This window comes from Anticarsia gemmatalis, chromosome 1 (assembly GCF_050436995.1).
Source record: "Anticarsia gemmatalis isolate Benzon Research Colony breed Stoneville strain chromosome 1, ilAntGemm2 primary, whole genome shotgun sequence".
NCBI classification, from domain to species: Eukaryota; Metazoa; Arthropoda; class Insecta; order Lepidoptera; family Erebidae; genus Anticarsia; species Anticarsia gemmatalis.
The window spans coordinates 2103562-2122521 of NC_134745.1; the positions used below are offsets into that span (position 1 = coordinate 2103562).

General features: G+C 34.4%; 1 protein-coding gene across 8 annotated transcripts in view; it reads right to left on the reverse strand.

The window, feature by feature from the left end:
* Positions 1-18960, reverse strand: part of LOC142987420 (uncharacterized) — a 199714-nt gene that overhangs the window by 45361 nt on the left and 135393 nt on the right. For all 8 annotated transcript variants that reach the window (XM_076136190.1, XM_076136217.1, XM_076136200.1 and 5 more), the window contains one exon: positions 5013-5041. The gene's annotated coding sequence lies outside the window, so the exon portion shown is untranslated. The remainder of the gene's footprint in view (positions 1-5012; positions 5042-18960) is intronic.

Here is an 18960-nt window from a genome sequence, read left to right on the forward strand (position 1 = left end):
GAATTGTAGAGTATCGCATATAGTTTGCTTACAAAATTAGTTCATACGTGGGACGCTAACGCTACAGGCGACCGCTGAGCAGATTTCTAAACAACACTTGATATCTGCCCGAGTCAATAGCAGTAGAAAATGGCTTTCAAATTTATTTGAATCTTATTGCTTTATGTTAAGCCACATTCACACAGGTCTATTTTTTTTTTATTTAAGATCTCAATCGTCTTTTACCAGATTCTCTAGCCATAGATGTAGTTTAGCTAGACATCAGTTTGCAAAGCATGCACGTAAGTATACTAAAGTACTATTCTACAAAAATTCTACTATTTCTTTATGTCAAAACTAGACCCAGTACTGCTGCTTATTCGAAAGCACATAGAGGCCATCGAGAAACAGTAAATAGAGTATGTGACCCGTAAAAGTCGGGTCTAAATTCTGTTAACAAAATACCGAGGTCGTGGGCTCAGGGAAGCGACATTTAAAAGTCGTAAACCAAAGGTCAATGGCCTTGAGTCAAGTCTATGTGCGAACTACCCTCGTACTAGGCTACAGGTAAAAGGTTAGGATATCAGTAGTAATATGAAAGAGTTATGTGGGTATAATGTTATTATCTGGCCATGTATGAGGTACGTGGGAGATTTTTTTTACTTTCTTAAAAGTCCTGGTCTCTTGCAATTATTTAAAAAGTTAGGCCTTCTTATTGGTTAGCTATTGCCATGTTAAGGGCCTTTTGGGCGGCTTGAACAATTTTGACACTAGGTTGACCACTAACCATACGATATAAAATTGGATAACTGCATGATATGGCATATTTTTGGTAACTTTATAAGACGTTAGATTAAACAAAGAGAGATAGATAGAGAGAGAGAGAGAGAGAGAGAGAGAGATGTTTAGGCAGTTGACTATACAAATAAAGTTTAAATTTATTGCAAAACAAACAATAGTCTTGTATTAATAGAATGGACAACTTTGTGATGTTTCCGTCAGTGCCATTAGTTGGCAGTTGCGTTGATTATGGCCATCGGAGCCCATCGAATTTCCCATTAAGCGAGCGCGAGTCAGTCAATCTTTATTAGTGGACGTTTCTCTAGTAATCAATCTATAGAGGGGTCGTCGCGAATCACTTGCGGTTCCGTTTATCTAGTTGCTGTCGGCAGATAATTGTCAGTTCTATATATTAAAAATTAAATCCTTCGGCTGTCTTTCTAAGTTAACCTAAAAAAAAACTTTTGAGTAAATTATCATGTGTTTTTAGCTAAAAGAAAAGAAGATTGATGAACAATTCGTTTGATGTAATTGGCTTAAATTATGATGATGACATGAAAAAGATTTAGCACAGCAATCGGACTTTGAGTTCGGACCGGACATGTAGGCCGTGTGGGTTAGCTATGGAAAAAAAGAATCACGAGCAGGACAAAACCATGAGCTCAAAAAAAAACTTTTTTTAACCTAGCTCAAAATACACTTCAATAAGACAACACGCAAAACATCAGTGTTTTGCGAGTTGTCTTATTGAATTGTCTTTAGCGCAATATGTTATCTCTTATTCAGATAAGAGATATATTGCGCTATTGCGCTAAACCCATTCAAACACCTAACCAAAGTCTCCTTCCCTCTTAATTTGATGAAACATTGAATAAGCAACAGAAAGGTGAGCAGTAAAGGTCCCCGACCCCGTATAATGTTTCCTGCCATAAACGTAACAGCCAATAAAAGTGTGGCTAATAGTGACGTCATTATCGCCGTAACACACTATGTTTTCAACGTGTTGTGTACTCACTCGTAAAAGTACACCCCTGCGGTTATGTGCTAGGGTTGGTGCAGGCAGAGGTTTAGCTTGGAATACATATAATGGAAAGTAGATGTACATACAACCTGCTTAAAGTGTTTTTAAAAAAATCTGTGCTTTTTAAACACCAAAATGCACCAACACACTTGCTCAAAAAAAAAAGACTGACAATTCTGTAGCGTGATTTTTTACAGTCAGTACTATCAATATGACATGACATATGGAATATATTATAAAGAAGAGTTCTTACAAACGACGCTAGGGGTGCTGAACACTTGTTCATTAAAAAATTGACGAAAACTAACCAGTTGTCGATACTCGACAGAAGTAGAAAATCGCCCCACTGATTTATTGGCTCACGAAGGTATCTCACGTTATCCATATCGCTTTATTATTTCTTTCAATATTACTGCTACATTTATAAGATCAATTGGCGTTATAATATCTAACTTCTAAGCTCGATAAATTTCTCTAGTAGGTATGTACTGCCGTCGTAAATGTAAACACAGTAACTTAAGTTACTGTGTTTATAGTTTGTTTAGTTCTTTGGAATCAGGAGACCGCGGGCTATTTGAGAAAGTTTTCGGTTTGTTTGTACGATAGATAGTTACCGAAATACATTAAATAAAAACACAGTATTTTGACAAAAAAAACATTTTTTTTAATAAAAAATACAGTATCTGTGTTATTTTAAATTAAATAACAGTATCTCACTACTAACTGTGTTTTTTTAATGTGAATAGATTTTAATTTTTCTTTTTTTGCTTGATTATAACACGGCTTCTTCAGTTACTGTGATTGCGTATAAAATATTGTTCAAAGATAAACAACAAATACTTGAATAAATCACAGTATCTCATTTACTGTATTACTGATTTTATACGTATTTCTAAGAAACATAGTTATAACACAGTATGTACATACTTACTGTGTCGTAATTCCCCTAATGTTAATATCTTTACAAAGTTACAACACAGTAATAGGTAAAACTTGGTTACAACACAGTAACCGTTGAGTTACCGTGTTGTAACTTAAAAAAGAAAAAAATATTATATTATTACCCTAGCTTAAAACACATTATCTAATTTTATTATTTATACAATAATAATATAATAGATATATATATACAGAATCAAAGATTTAACTATATACTAACATTAAAAGTTGCATGAAATAATATACAATAATTAGTATCTTCATGAGAGCAAAAATTAACCATTAAACTTCAACCGCGTTTTTCTCAAAACGCATATTTTGAAGTTACTGTGTTTAGATTTACGACGGCAGTGTAGGGTAGCGGCACTTCATCGGATTAACATATAATTATGCATGCATAACTTGAAGTCAGTTGAACAGCGGGAAGGCGTGTGGAATAGACTTAGTTCTAACTTGTTCTAAGACTTGTGAACTTGAAAGCTATGTTCATTATGAAAATCCCCTTCTATTATTTTCTACTTGATACAGTGGTTTGTAAATCTAAAAAATCTTGTAAAAATATTAGCACAAATTAGCGATGTGTCGAAAAACGGTTCATACATTTTATTTGGTTAGTTTTGAATCTATTACTACTAGTATTATTCTAGCGATTGGTTCATGTTATTATACCGCAACGTTCAAAAAGAAATAAAGCCATAGTCGCATCTACTTTAGCGCTTTTAATTTTCATCGCATTAAAGAAATTATGCTTAGATGTCCGTATACAGAAGTTTCAAGAAACAACTTTCAAAATATTCTCAAAAGATGTTATTAATGAAGTTGTGACCTCCTCAGTCAACTGCCAAACAGCTCAATACAGGTCGCAGTTTCCTGATAAAAGCAGAGGTACCCAACCTTTTCCCAACAACTTAGTTGCTCAGTTTTCTCCATGTTAACACAATTTGGACAAGGAAACCCTTCTAAGGGAAAATTATAATTACTCTCAAAACACGGAAAAGGTAAAATTTCAAGCAAGCGAGTATTTTTTAAGAAGTTGTTTAAATGTTTTAATGAAAGAGTTATACCAGTTTTATCGTTAAGTACTTTTTGTATTAAAACATAATAATCAACTTTCAAAACCGTTTTTCAAAGTAATTAAGTACTCATAAGCAGGAAAAAATATTATTTGATGAACGGATATTATATGTATATCTTCAGATATATCTTTGCATTATGAGGCAGTGTGTATTCTGCAGTAGACAATTTCCTGAAACGTCGATGTATCAATACGTTGGACGTCCGTTGATGCTTTACTATTATGTGTAGGAAGAAAGAGACCAGTGCTCAACAATGCGATGATAAATACTATGCCATGTATGATACCATATTATTATGTATATTAACCACTCAGGCATGGTCGTACTAAGCATAGTAAATTAACAAAATTGAATACAGTAAGAAAAAAAGACAAGTTCAGCTATTTCCGTTTTACAGTTTCAGCTAATAGGGCTTTTGTCTATTTGCTTTAGTTGAAAACTTCTAAATTAAAAACCGCAGTACCAAAAGCGATTTCAAGTCTTGGGTCGGTTACAATTATATCTATCAAAATACAGTACTGGGTCATTACAACATTACAGTCAAAATATAATAAAACATTCATTCACAAATAAAATATTGATTTTACAATGATGACAACTAAAATAGAGGCATTATTTATTCAGTGGGTAAAACAAACGGGCTCATTTTACATGTTCCATCGAATACATTAAACAGTGATATTGTAATTATTTAATTTCGGTGGCATGTAAAATAACCACCCAACACGCTATACATTAAAAATGTAAACGATTCGCGTTTAAAATATATTATTGTACGCGAAATTGTGGTGAATAGTGCGGAAAACAAATATGTGGGAATTATATTCAGTTCACGTTGGGTACATTAAATTGATAAACCAATTAAGAGAATACCTATAATTGCTCTATTCCTCTTCACAAATATTATATCTATCTCGCCTAAACGAATAATCTCTACATTTCTTTCAAATTGTAACTATATAACATAATATGTCACTGCTGCACGAAATGAATGACACATTCATACGGCCCTTAAAACATATTTTTGTGTATACGGTGCGGCATTATCTTTTTGAAATACTCATGGTATAATACATTTTACATGCCTAATACTTTCAAGTTTCCTTTTTAAAGCCGTATTTGTAATCAGCATTAGAACCGTGTAACTCAAAGCCTAATCCCTTCTCAAATGTCGAGTAAAATAGCATATTAATGAAGCAATCACAAAAAGCACTTACCTTTCTTCATAATTCTATCTTCGTTATGCCTGCAACAAAACAAAGAACGTTAATAAAGCACAAACAAACAATAGCTTAATAAATTATTCGGCAGCCATCTTGCCAAGTCTGCCAAGCTTGGTAAACTTGGCTAACTTAGCGCCTGCAAGCAACTTAGCTCGTAAACACATGAACTTGGCAAAATACACTGAAACTAAAGGTTTCTTGCAGAATATTTTTCATATCTTTCGTTTAATAAAAGGCGAAAGAATGGTTGAATCTTTTAATAGATATTTAATTGAAGAAAGCTCTTGCGTTGTGTCTCCTTTATATAATTAAGTTTTTTGAATTTTGTTGTCTGCGGTATTTTTTAATATTCCGTCTGGTCCCGTCTCTTAATTTAGCTTGGACTGTCGTATTTTTATTTCATAAGTCAGCATTAAGAAGTAATAAAACATATAGAATGTAGATATCCTTTGAATTAGAACCACAGTCATACTCAATGTGTAAATACTGACTTATATCCGTGATGTGAGTAATGACGAAATACGAAATAGTGATAAAATACTGTATGTAGTACATCTTCGGTATCATCTTCTACTATAAGGAAATAAGGTAAGGTTTATAAGGTAGCAACAACAAAACTTGAAATTCCACAAATATCTTACAAAATTTTGTATGCAACAGTCAAATTAACTTGCATATTTTCCTCTATCGCATGTAAATAACGAATAAATAAGAATAGCATACATAATTTATGAAGAAAACTTGCCCCAATTTTGAACCGCATGCCTAGCAACTAGTACGACAAAGAGAAAACTGCGCTTTCTTTGTAAATCTAGTTCTTAGGACATAGAAAGCGTTAAAAAAAGCGGTCTGAATAGTGTGAAGGCGCAATACTGTGCTTTATGAGTTAAGTTAGCGTTGACTAGTACCGTGTACAAATTTCGCTTAGAAGTATACGTTTTACAGGTGATATTTCTAGGAAGTACATACATTACAAAATGGAATGTTTTAATATTTTTTACCGATTATAATTACAATTTTTCCCTTTCCTAATGTATTCTTATGTAGTCTTCCTGCGATGTTGTGTTCTGACTGTGTGACTTCATGTTGTGTTCTTCAAACAAATACTGATGGTGTATGAAATGAGACACAAATAGCTGTTTTTGGTCTTCTCTGTTTCGCATTTCGAAGAACCTAGAAAGATCTCGATTTCTAAAAAGAAATAGGTCAGCGGGTTTCTAGAAAACAAGACAGAATGGGACATTAAATCTGATGCCTTTATTTTCTGTCTAAACACGTCTTACAAAATGACTTATATCGCACACAAACTCAATTAAAACGTATAATATTGGATAATCTTATTGTCTTTATTAATATTGTACAAGTGGCGTATAATTACGTTAGACGGACCAGCAACGATTTAAAGCGGTCAACCGAGAACGATTTAGGTCAATACTCTGTTTGTGTTTCTAATAATATGGATTCGCTAACAATGGACCACTAGTTTCGAGATATTGTATGCTCTGCGAATAATACTCAGGAAGCTAAACCTTGTAAAAACTAAATTAACAACTATCTACTGTAATAGTAATACTTACTACTTTATATATTAATTTAAAATCTTATGCACATAATTGAAAATAAAGTGATAACTATATATTTGAGTGGTTTACAACCACTCTAATCAGAAATCAATGAAGTTTAAGTTTTTTGATTTTCGCATTAAAACCTATTTACATATTTTGCACTATTCGAGAATCAAAGTTACGTTTAGCTTTGCAACTAAACAAACCGGTCATCCTTCCACAACAAATCTATGGATCTTCGTAAAACATGAGCACTTATTGGAAGGTGATATCGGCATTTGATGATCCCTAGTTACTTTCATATATTAGTCTTTAGTACTAAATCTGCTTTCTTAAAGAAGGATTCTGTATACCCATTTACACAAGAAATGTTTCGTATGACTTGTTGAATTGGGTACGTAAACTTATGTAAATTCCGAGGTGTTGGGTGACCTATTCTCTGCTTTGTTAGAACAGGTTGGCTTTTGTTATTCTGATGAAATAGGGGTTTTGAAATCAAAGCACATTTGTTAAGGATCAATATCTTAGTCTCTTCGAATGATGGTATTTGACAAAAGCTACTAAAGCAGGTGCTGATTTTAACTTTTAAAAATGTAGGTACGGATGCCACAAATTAACTGTCGTTAGCTATATTATAAATACACATACACTGTGTAGACATAAATTACATTTATGTGTTTGATAAACAGCTTTTGTGATAGTGATTTATTTTTTGTAACTTATTAAAAATCACCACATAGTTCACAGCGTCGCCGCGTCGCTTCCTGCGTCTATTACTATGTTTGTTTTTATGTATGTATGTGCTTAGATCTTTAAAACCAGTCAAGGAATGTTGATTCGGTTTTTATATGTATATAACAGTATAGACACAACACGAAACAACAATCCGTATACCATACAAACGTTTTAAATAAGAGAATAGAATCTATGATAGCAAATAGTCAACATATCCGATGTGCCGTCAAACGCCCATCACACAAACATCAATAATTGCATAATAAATAAAAACTTAGAACTTTCTGAAGCATTCAACCAAAAATACAGCAGAATTATTAACTTATACGAATAAACTGTGGCAGTACGTACATCTCTGTCTAACCCTTTAGGGTCTGTGTCCCTAGAGAGGGAGAGGAATATTTATAGCCCCATCTTTTACGATAGTTTAGTGGAGGACCTACTGAACTTTTGAACTAAGGTAATACATCAATTGAAAGGAAGCTTGGTTCATCTGTTGAACCGTAAATTTGTGTTTGCCATAAATTTATTTTTACTGATAATTTACCCCCCTTTACTAAGGTGGATAACTTTGTTTCTTTTTGTGCATAGACAACTTAATCTCTGAAACTTAAGTGTATGTACATTAGGGCCAACTTTTTCGTTTAGAAATATTTGATTTGATTTGGTTAATGTGAACAAAGTCATGGATAAATGATAACCTTTAAAACCTAACCTAACCTTTTGAAAATATAAGTGTAGATATAAATATAGCATTACCACTTTAAACAACTAAAAATATTATCTAAAAATAAACATAATAACAAGAATTAAATTCGAATTACAGACCACTTACAAGTTTCATTTCTATTCATGAATGAGATAATTTACCAAAGTTTCCTTACAATATAATCCCGAGACTATTTTAAAAGTTGTATTCAAAACTCATTATGGAACCGTCTCGCACAGTCCTTTGCCGGAGGTCTATTAAAAATACAGGATCTTGCTACTTTCAGCTGGCTTAAACGAAACCTGAAGACAAAATAAAAAACAAAGCAATTCCAACAAAACTAATGTCTCAAGAACTGCTTTTGTGTTACAAGTTATAAGCGATGAGCGTTTTGAAATTAATGGTATTATGATGTATAGTGAAAAGCCAAACGTTATACTGGCAGAGAATACCTCGGGCATTAAGTCCCCCTTTATAAATTGCTTGAATATAAGGTCTTAAATAAATACATTGTTTGATTTAGAGTTTGAGTTTGATTACATTAGCTGATAGAAAGATTATCTAATCACCCATGTAACAAATTAACTGACTGCGTAAGTAAGGCGTGATTCTTACTGATTAGGTGTGTGATACATTAGGTATAGGCAGTAAACTTGCAACTACGGTCCATGTTGACTGATGATCTAGTGTTTAAACTTCAAACAAAGAAGGTAAAATATATAAATGCGTTAATCGCCAAGCCATAAGTGACACGACTAAGTTACAATTAACACATTATCCGGCAATGTCAATCGCTTACTCTGTTGACTTGTAACAAACACCATTTTAATTCCGGGCAATAGTGTGGCGTGCGGTCGCCCTACTCGACCGGCGCTTGCCAACTCTGTGGCGAATTTTAATATTCGCCAGTCTCGACATTGCTCGCTTTGCAGATTAGCCTGCTGTTAGTGGCCAGCACTGCATAGTTGGTTCGTGTAAAACATTCAACCTCCATGGAACGTTTTCAAACTTCGTAATAGACCGTTGTGACTTTAATACTGTAATTTGGATGAGGGTCGTTGAACTGTGTTTTAGAAATGGCTTTCGTAAATATGTTTTAGTTTTAAATAAGTTTATAAATGCAAAAGTTTTAACTATGAGTTAAATATTCAAAAACATTGAAAGAATATTGTTACTAAAACAGCTATAATAAATTTTAGTCAACACATTTAATGGCTTCTTTAAACAGAAAAGTTAAAATACTTTAATATAAATTTAAAAAGTTACACCTTTTAAGACTCAAGTTTACTTGCAATTTATTAATTTTTACAAGACCAAATAACATTTCGAGAATTTACACATAGCGACCACTTTCTACTTTGTAATCGGCAGCATCGAAAAATTTATCAACACCCAAAAAACTATTTTACTAAATCAACATCAAATATTCGATACAAAAGCTTTGAAAATTCGTAATCGTGCCTAGAATTATACCCAAACGTCCAAATGGAACTGTCGAAGATAATTCCGCTTAGAAATGACGGAGATAGTAATCGATTGGACCCAGGGCCCAAGGTCAACAAAGGAGTGAAGTCCAAAAGTAATTTGACGTAGTGATCTTTTGAAGCCGACGTCTATTGACCGGTGCCCGACAGACGGGATACTGATGCACTCCAATATGACTGAGGTGGGAATAAAATGTTCTGTTGGTAAAAGTTAGGTAGCGAATAAAATGTGTGGTTTATTTTTAATATGCAGAGAGCATGTTAGTTGATTATTTTATTATAATGTAGTTTAGCTATGTGTAATAAAAGTAAAAAGTTATAGAAGATTTATGACATGTTTGTTTGTATTAAGCCGGAGATTATTTTGAAAACTAAAATCTCTTCAGTACAAGGACCGTGGAATATCTGTCTTTTTTGACAGAATTTCCACATTATCAGTTAGAAACGTCGTCTTAAGCTTTAAAAATAAAACGATAAAGGAAAATCAACACGTTATTCTTCCGCGCACCTTTACATCAACCGGATGTTTTAAAACCTAGCTGTTGAACAAATCTGCAACTAAAAATCCCTTGCTACAAAACCGGTAAGTAAATATTTATGCAAGAACGCAATCATGTAACAAAGTTACCGTCTGAGGGATCGAACCAGCTGTTAGCGTATTATATTGCAAAGGGCCACGGATGTGGTGTCCGTGGTTACCTACCAATTTTATACATGACAAGCTAAAGTGCAAGTACCAACGTTAGAAAGAGATGCCGCTATATAAACCGTATAGCGTCATCTCCCTCCCGCAGTAGAAATTGGATCGTTTATACAGTTCAGTTTATAAAGGACTGATTCGTTGACCCTTTTGTTTGTGTTTGGAATATGATATGCAAATTGCAAATAGAGTGTTGTAACGTTTGTTGTTGTGATACTTGAAGTGAAGATGTTAACCCTTCACCGTATAAATTAATATCACCTGCAACAGGCAGACAAATTAATAAAAAATGCTTGATTATAACCAAATGAAGTTTGTTAGAATCTAAGAAATGTACCAAGTGGCGCTCTCTGGTCTTTGCCTACCCCTATGGGAAAAAGGCGTGTTTTTACGTATGTATGAATGATTTTTAGGCTTCTGTTTGGTAGTAAAAAGGTGAAATGAAAGACAATAACCCCTTAAATTGGCAGAAGGCTCGTCATTTTTGGGATGCGATTCTATCATAACCTATACTTCTGAATGCACTGCTTTATGTCTTTATTAAAATCACGACTTAATTCACACAAGCAAGTATTTCTATCAACACTATTAAGTTCTCCTCATCTATAAAGGGTCGAACAACAAACAGTGTTGGATACCATCGACCCCATCTCATGGCCACCGCATGTGACAGGGGGATACATGTCTGCACACCGTTATTAGTTCCTACAATGGGTTATTTACTGCCCGTGAGTTCGTGTAATACCTTGACAAAATGGTTACGCTCTTCATACATTTTGTACCCAAAAATTGTGGAAGAATTTTCGTTTTATGAAGTCATTTTCTTTTTGCAACACTTAAGATTTTCGAAGAGAATCGATGGACTTGAGCTTTTATGACATGAAAAATATATTTTAAACTAGCTGACCCGCGCAACTTCGCTTGCTGGAAGAGAATGAGTGAAATTTTTCCCTGTTTTTGTAATATTTTTTACTGGTACTCTGCTCCTTTTGGTCGTAGCGTGATGATATATAGCCTATGTCCTTTCTCGGGTATCAAAGTATCTCCATACCAAATTTCATGCAAATTGGTTCAGTAGTTTAGGCGTGATTAAGTAGCAGACAGACAGACAGACAGACAGACAGACAGACAGACAGAGTTACTTTCGCATTTATAATATTAGTATGGATTTTGTACTTAAAGGATTAGGTGTTTTGTTTTTAAGGTCCCAGAGCTCCTCCACGCACATACATAAAAGAAAGGTACGAAGTAACCATGTTTTGTCGAATGAATAAATACGCTACGTCAAGTCATTCCCCATAGCAACTCTATACCAGTCTCGAAATTTGCAATCGCCCCTCAGAAACAAGAATTCTTGTTAAATATCAATCAGAGTATTGCCTTCTTGTTTCAAACCTAGAGAGGTAGAGATACTTTGCATAGTTCCACAGCAGCCAAGAATGTATTGATTAATAAGTAAGCGAAACTTGAAAACAATCCTATCTTGTGAAATTCTAGCGACATTGTATTTGATAAACTTTTCCTATTGCATAATGGAAGGTGTTTTAAGCGCATTGAAATGGAGGCTCAATTAACAAAATGTTATACCAAGTTCATGTTTTCATATTTATGACTTGTATATGACCTATAACTGATTCCACAATAATACTAAAATTATGTTCTTTATTATTAGTCATCAAAACGTGCTACTTTAAAATGAATTTAGGCAACGATTAGACAATTTTTTACCACGATCGACCTATTAACAGTATAAAAACCTTCTCAGAGCCTCTAGCGTGTTTTACAATAAATATTTTCTTTCAGTATTTTTTAAACGGCAAACGACTGTTGACAATTGCTTTACAGTTCGGCTTTTATCTATCTTTGTTTAGAACATTTTTCAAAACTAACCCTTTTAACTGTCTCCAGCCCGTTCTCACCATCTGTTATAAAATAATGTCGTTAATATAATAATTCATTTGGCGACATACACCCGACGACTGACCGCGGCCGGTCGTGTTGCGGTCTACCCTTCCTTACACGGTGACTAATACATGTGTTCTAGTTATTATATAATGCTTAGATAAAGGCTTTGTTTGTTTTGATTTAAATTAAATCATATAAATTTTGTTGAACCGCTAAAATTTACGATCACGGGATACCATTACCACTGATCGAGTAGTTACGAACGAATTTTATATCGACAACTAAGGACTCTCGTAAGGTATACGACATTTTTTTTAAAGAAAACTTGAGACGTCTAATTCTCAATAATAATGATTCTACTAAACAAGTGTAAGAAGTCGCAATACATATAATACATAAGAAGTTTTTGTCGATTAGTTCATTTTAGGTTCTTTAGTGATATTTTAAATGACAAAAAATAGAGGAGGTTCTCAATTTGACACGCCTTTTACCTCATATACATTACTTTTTTAAAGACTTCGGAAAACTAAAACAACAAAATATCTTTAAAACAATGATTCATATCACGACAGTCACCCCACGAGACTGACCGCGGTCAGTGTGGCGACACTGTGGTCACCCTTCCTTGCGATGACTAATACACGTAGCCACTAGTTATATGTATAGTGTGTACTAAGTGGGATTGTAATCGAATCAGTGCAGTTTGATGTGGAGAATTATGCGGTATTGTAGTCTGTAATTGCTGGTCAAATTGATTATTCTGGTGATATAGTCAGTTTGCGACCACAGGCTGTGTCAAACAGTAACGGATTGAGACAATTCAAAGCCCTAAGCAACTTTTTTTTTGTTGTAACTCCCCCCTCCTATTGACCTGTTGCCCTAAGCAATAGCCTAATTTAATTTAAGGCCAATTCAACACGGAAGTCAAAACATCAAGTAATCCATGATAAAACGGGTCTATCCCACTAGTCCCGTTGAGTTGTCCCGTGACGGGACAACTGGCACTATTTTGTCCCAGTTGTCCCGTGGCAGGACAAGTGACACTGTTTTGGTGCCACTTGTCCCGTTGCAGAAAAATCACGGGACTAATGGGACAGACGGAAGGGTCAAAACAACTGGTTCCATTGAGTTGTTGTGTGACAACAGGTACTTGGTACTTTGGTAAGATAGCAGACGTTATACAAACTAGTACATTTTAACAAGGGTAGAATCTCAAATGGAATATGCACTATACTTGTGTAGATAAATTGTAAAACCAAAGGTATTTAAACCTATATCTTAGTAATAATACTCAAAGTGTACACAGGGATAGTTAGCGGATTGTGTCCCATTACATGTTTGTTATACTAAAACTGTCTAAAAGGGTCTCTGCGAGTTTGCTTCGTGCGTGGGGACGCATGCCTTCCAAAAGTCCGGAACTCCATAGTCCCGAGATGGAAAGGACAAACAAATAATATGATATGATATAGCGTACAATTCATGATCTGCTATCTTACCAAAGTACCAAGTACCTGTTGTCACACAACAACTCAATGGAACCAGTTGTTTTGACCCTTCCGTCTGTCCCATTAGTCCCGTGATTTTTCTGCAACGGGACAAGTGGCACCAAATCAGTGTCACTTGTCCCGCCACGGGACAACTGGGACAAAATAGTGCCAGTTGTCCCGTCACGGGACAACTCAACGGGACTAGTTGGATAGACCCGATAAAACGCATTATTTCGTTAGTTTCTAGTTAATATGTATTACATAATCTAATATATTCTTAAGTATAACGCACTAGTTAGAATCAACTCAAAAGTACTTACAGGTAAAGCTTACCACGTTCAGGTTATCCATTATGTTTTCGACAATAACCTGTAACCAGTTCATAATTTATTTATCATGATATCCGATACGTTTTAAAGTGTGATTCATTCAGTCGACTCCAAAATAAACTAAAGTCTAACCTATACACATTCACTAGCAAAAATAACCTATGTCCATTGACCAGCAACAACAGGATATAAGCCTGACGTTATATTACTTTACAGTTGATTACAAGACGTGGAGTGTGACATCGGAAACGTTAGTAACCGCCAATATCGTGCGTCCTTATTCGGCTTCTCGATACACGTACAATCGTACATGTTCGACAACGATATTACATGAGCGACATACTGCTACAGTTGTATCGGTCGTGTACAGTATTATATCAGGAGAAGCGATTTACCAGGTCGGTAGGCTGTAGTTGTGGAATAAGGCTTTATGTAGAGAAGTTAAATTGAAAAGATGGTATGCCTCGCCATGCAAATGAAAAACCCGTATTTCTACCACTAACATACATGACAGAAACAAAAACTGTATTTTTATATACAATACATAATTGCAAATTATATGAAACACGAGAGGTTAGTCTAAAGCTTGTGGTTTGAGTACACTACGTCTAGGTCGTCTATATGACGTAAATATCAGTAGATTACAAAGCACTATCACAATTTTGAATCACAATCCTGACATCCTAACAATGAAAGATTTATAGCACTGCACAAACCAACCTTTAATAAACCGTCAACAATACAGATTGCAGTAAACACTAAAAATAGAACTACCTTCATTCACGGTTCTCGCAGAGTACACAACTCTAGTGAATGAAACAACATTGAGTTGGAACAAATATCGATCTCATAACTAAGTGTACTCAGCAAGCACTGAGTCTAGACTTAATGGAATACTGTTACACTATAATCAATATGAGATTAGTTTTTGAATTATAGAACGATTGGTATAGTCCTACAACTTAGTAGAGAGACTTGTGTACAAGTTTTGTGAGTGGCAGAGGTATGCAAAATTCAGAATTTGAAATATCAGTGATTAGTAAGCTACAGCTGACGGTGGCGTGTTAGATACCGCTAGGTTGCGTCGGAAATATACAGATTTGTTATTTTTAATCTAAGTAAATGTATGTCAAGACATATATTATGTATGTGAATGAGATAATATAGTTTGTAAGGATCTTACCACTTGGCGTCCTTTGGCTTCTGTGTGGAAAAAAGGCGTGATATTATGTGTAGTCGTGTAGGCGTAATAGGCGTGTATCGATGTATGTACAAATGAATGTATGTATGTATAAATAGTGTATGCCAAGGCTCTCTACTAAGTTGTCGGCCTACAGGTGTGGTTAAGACGATGACGTGATTTCGGTTCGTGAACACTAAGCTTAGTGTTGGAAATAGATACAGAGGCTAGTGTTAGTTTGTTAATAATAGCTTATAGCCTTGATCTTTACATCGCATGGTTTGTTGGTACAATAGAAGTGGCGGTAGACTTTACCGTATACTTTCCGTAGCTGAGTTCTCGTAGAACAGCTACGCCGTAGCAGAAATTTGCAGAACTTTTGTGTAACCTTTTTTTCCGTATAGACACGTGTCTTTATAAAGGAGTAACATTAGATAAAATGCTTTTATATTAGCGAATGCTTGTATGAGTTCTAATTTTAGTAGAAAGTAATAAATGTTTTGTATATGTTAATTCTGGACCTCAAAGTGACATTTTAAATATGCAGATAGTAGCATTTTTTAAAACTCCGTACATATTAACTTAAACGTGGTTTTAGCACAGCAAAATTATGAACCACGCAGACTACAGATGAAAATGCAATACAAAGGATTTTTTTCTTCATCATACGTACATAATTCCTTTTTCTTACAAAATAATCTCTTTACAACGTTGTCATATATTTTTTCTTTAAACATATCTACAGACATAATAGCAGATTGTATATCAGACAAGGATGATATAAAACCGACAGACGACGGAATAACAAGCTTTGTTTTTCATCAACAAGACGAAAACATCGTGAGTAAGAGATGTAATTAAGCTCACGATGGACAATTGCTGAAGTGATTTTTTGCGGCTTATTTAAGAACCTTTTTAGTTAACTGAAATGATTCTTTGCAGATCCCCCTTGAAAAGTCAATCGTCTTGTAGTCCTTTTTAACTTATTGAATCTAGAATGTTATTAATTCAAAATAAGATAGAATTCCATAATTTACACAAAAATATCCGTAAGAAAAATTTACTTGCCATTTTACTTGTCTAGAAAATGAGTTTCTTATTGATGATTTTTACCGAACACATTTTTTAATTTGATCTCTCTTTTAAAAAGCTAATTTTGTTCTGCTACCTTTTATTATTTAAATATCATACTTCGTTTTGAAGTTAAAAAAATTAACCTGAATTATTTTGCTTCTTCTTTATTTTACAATGCAATGAGCATATCACTATTTAGTAGTTTACTTTGAAAATACTCTCGCCGTTCTGCTCAGAACACACCCTTTCATTGTACAAAGGATATACCGTCACCCTTGGCATGGAGCAGGTACATAACGCTCAAGGTCTCGGCTGAATCAGATCGAACACGCAATCCGTCACTTTGCGCCCTCATTACCATACTACTGATTTAATATAATACTTGCCTTCGAATTACTATGTTTGCTTATAATTGGTTGTATTTGTGAACGATTTTTTGGGTAATTAGCTAGGGTAGATATTTTTGGACAAGCATGGGCAAAAAGTACCAATTATAATTGGTACTTCATTAGAATCGTCTTCATATATGAAAATGATTCTAATAATAAGACAAAAGGAAATGATAGCTCTCTTCTCTTATAATATGGCAATGTTAAAATTGGCGGCAAGAACTTGACATTTAGACTTGCTTGAAGACAGCTTATTTTTTCCCTTATTGCTAGCTAGTAGATTGTTGAATATTCCTGCTACGAAATATTGTAGTTTTATATTTTATTACGTAAAACAATAAAAAGCAAACTACCTTGTTACGTTATCTACTTCAGTAGAATTTAAACACAGACGATATCTGTGCTAAACCGATTCGCATCGGAAATCGGATTAATCGGATTGTCTCTAGAAACAACATTGGATTTCTACTAAATGTAATCCACAGAGCGTCAGTTGATTGGTCCGCAAAAAGCGCACGACAAAAAAGCCTTTTGCGAATAAAAAAGAAAAAGGACACATAGGCACGTCTAACAAAAATAAACAGTTGACAGTGTTTATCTGTTCTCCCCTCCCGTGTGCAGTTGTCCTGTGTATACAAGGCCTAATAAGGGCGCGCTAAAAGCACTTATCTGGTTTAAAACCCTTTAAATTAAGCAATAAATGTAGGGAATCTCTCACTCGCACATACAAAGCTGTTTACTTCAAATACGAGGGAGCGTGTTTGTGTTTCGTTGCTATGGCGTCGGAATTGTTTTAGCGATCGGGATTCTGAATTAATTCATACGTGGAGTAAATGTGAATGTGAAATTAGATGTACAGTCGAGCGTAAATGCGTATAGACTTATGCCTTGCCAATTATTTTCCACTAATATTCCGTTAATTACTTATATCATAAATGCATAGAATCAAGATCTTAAACACAAAATCGGTCATGTTATAGCACCAGAAAAGCAAAAAAAAAATAATAAAAAAACGTAAAACATAAGTCACCTTTAAATTGTTTATGACTTCAGTCATCACACTGTTATCCCCGGTAGGCAGAGGTGTATGAAATATGTAGTTAGGTGTGTTCGAGCCTATTGCGATTAAAACCATTTAGTCACTACACTAAACCAAAATAAAGCAAACCTTTAATTTTGTCACCAAAACAAATGTATTAATGTATAAAATATTATGCTCGCACCTGTACTCATTCAAATTACTTATTAGCTTTCCACTGCATATAAAACAGGTGAAGATAACAGCGACGAAGGCTCTATTTACAAGTTAAAGCTCCAATGAATTTAAGATCGTACAGTCTTGAGCTTTCCTTCGATTCCATTCATTCTCGCACTGATTTGTTTGCATCTGACAAGTTTTATGCAAATGGCTTTTTGCTATTGAAATACGAGTATTGTCTGGTTTCTTATAGCGATGTTTATGTTGAAATAACTGCAACTTTATTGTATTGAAATGTATTTTGCGTTTTAATAGGATTTGTTGCTGTTGATTAAAATATGGCTCGTGCATATTTATGTTTCTTCTCCTTCACTATTACGAATATCATACAAGTAAAAATGAGCCGTTGTGTTAGCTAATGAAGAAGAAATATAGGAAAAGTTTTTGGTTGAAATTTGGCAGTGTACATGCTTTATTTGTCCATTATGTCAATGAGGTGGTAATCCCCAATTATGCCTAAGCCCAAGTATCTATTGTACGTATAAGTTTACAATTTATATAACACCAACGTGTTATATGCTTAAACAGCGCAGTATTTAACATAACAAAAGCGTCAAAAAGCGACAAAAAATTCAGTGTATCACCCCTTCAAATAGCCCAAATAGTTACTCTTTTAACCTTTCAACCATTATGTAAAAACGTTCGTATAACCCTCGTGAAATACATTCATCAAGCAATCTGTCACGTTTGCCCAATACCTACGTAACAATTTGAGTTTTTTTTTTCGTCAGAGATCGCCAACAATTCGGCAAGTTTAATGAACAACGGATAATGGGATACAGTTCAATTAGCACCGTGTGGACGTCAAAGGTTTGTCATTGTTTGAACCTGAATGAGGTCGGAGTTTGTTCTACAAATTGAGTGTTTTTTTCTACCTAGCTTCATTATTAAGCTTATTTTATTATTCATTAAATAAAAAGGTGTCGTATAGTCAAGTATTTTATAGAATACTAACTGGACTGGCCCGACTTCGTCCGGGTATAGTACAATTTTACCTTTTAAATTCTATTTCCGTAGAAATTTTGATCCCATACAAACCTTGTCCTGCCAGTTACAAACATATTAAAAACAAATTATCCAATTTGGTGTAGTTGTTAAAAAGTAATGCACGTACATACATTTAGGTG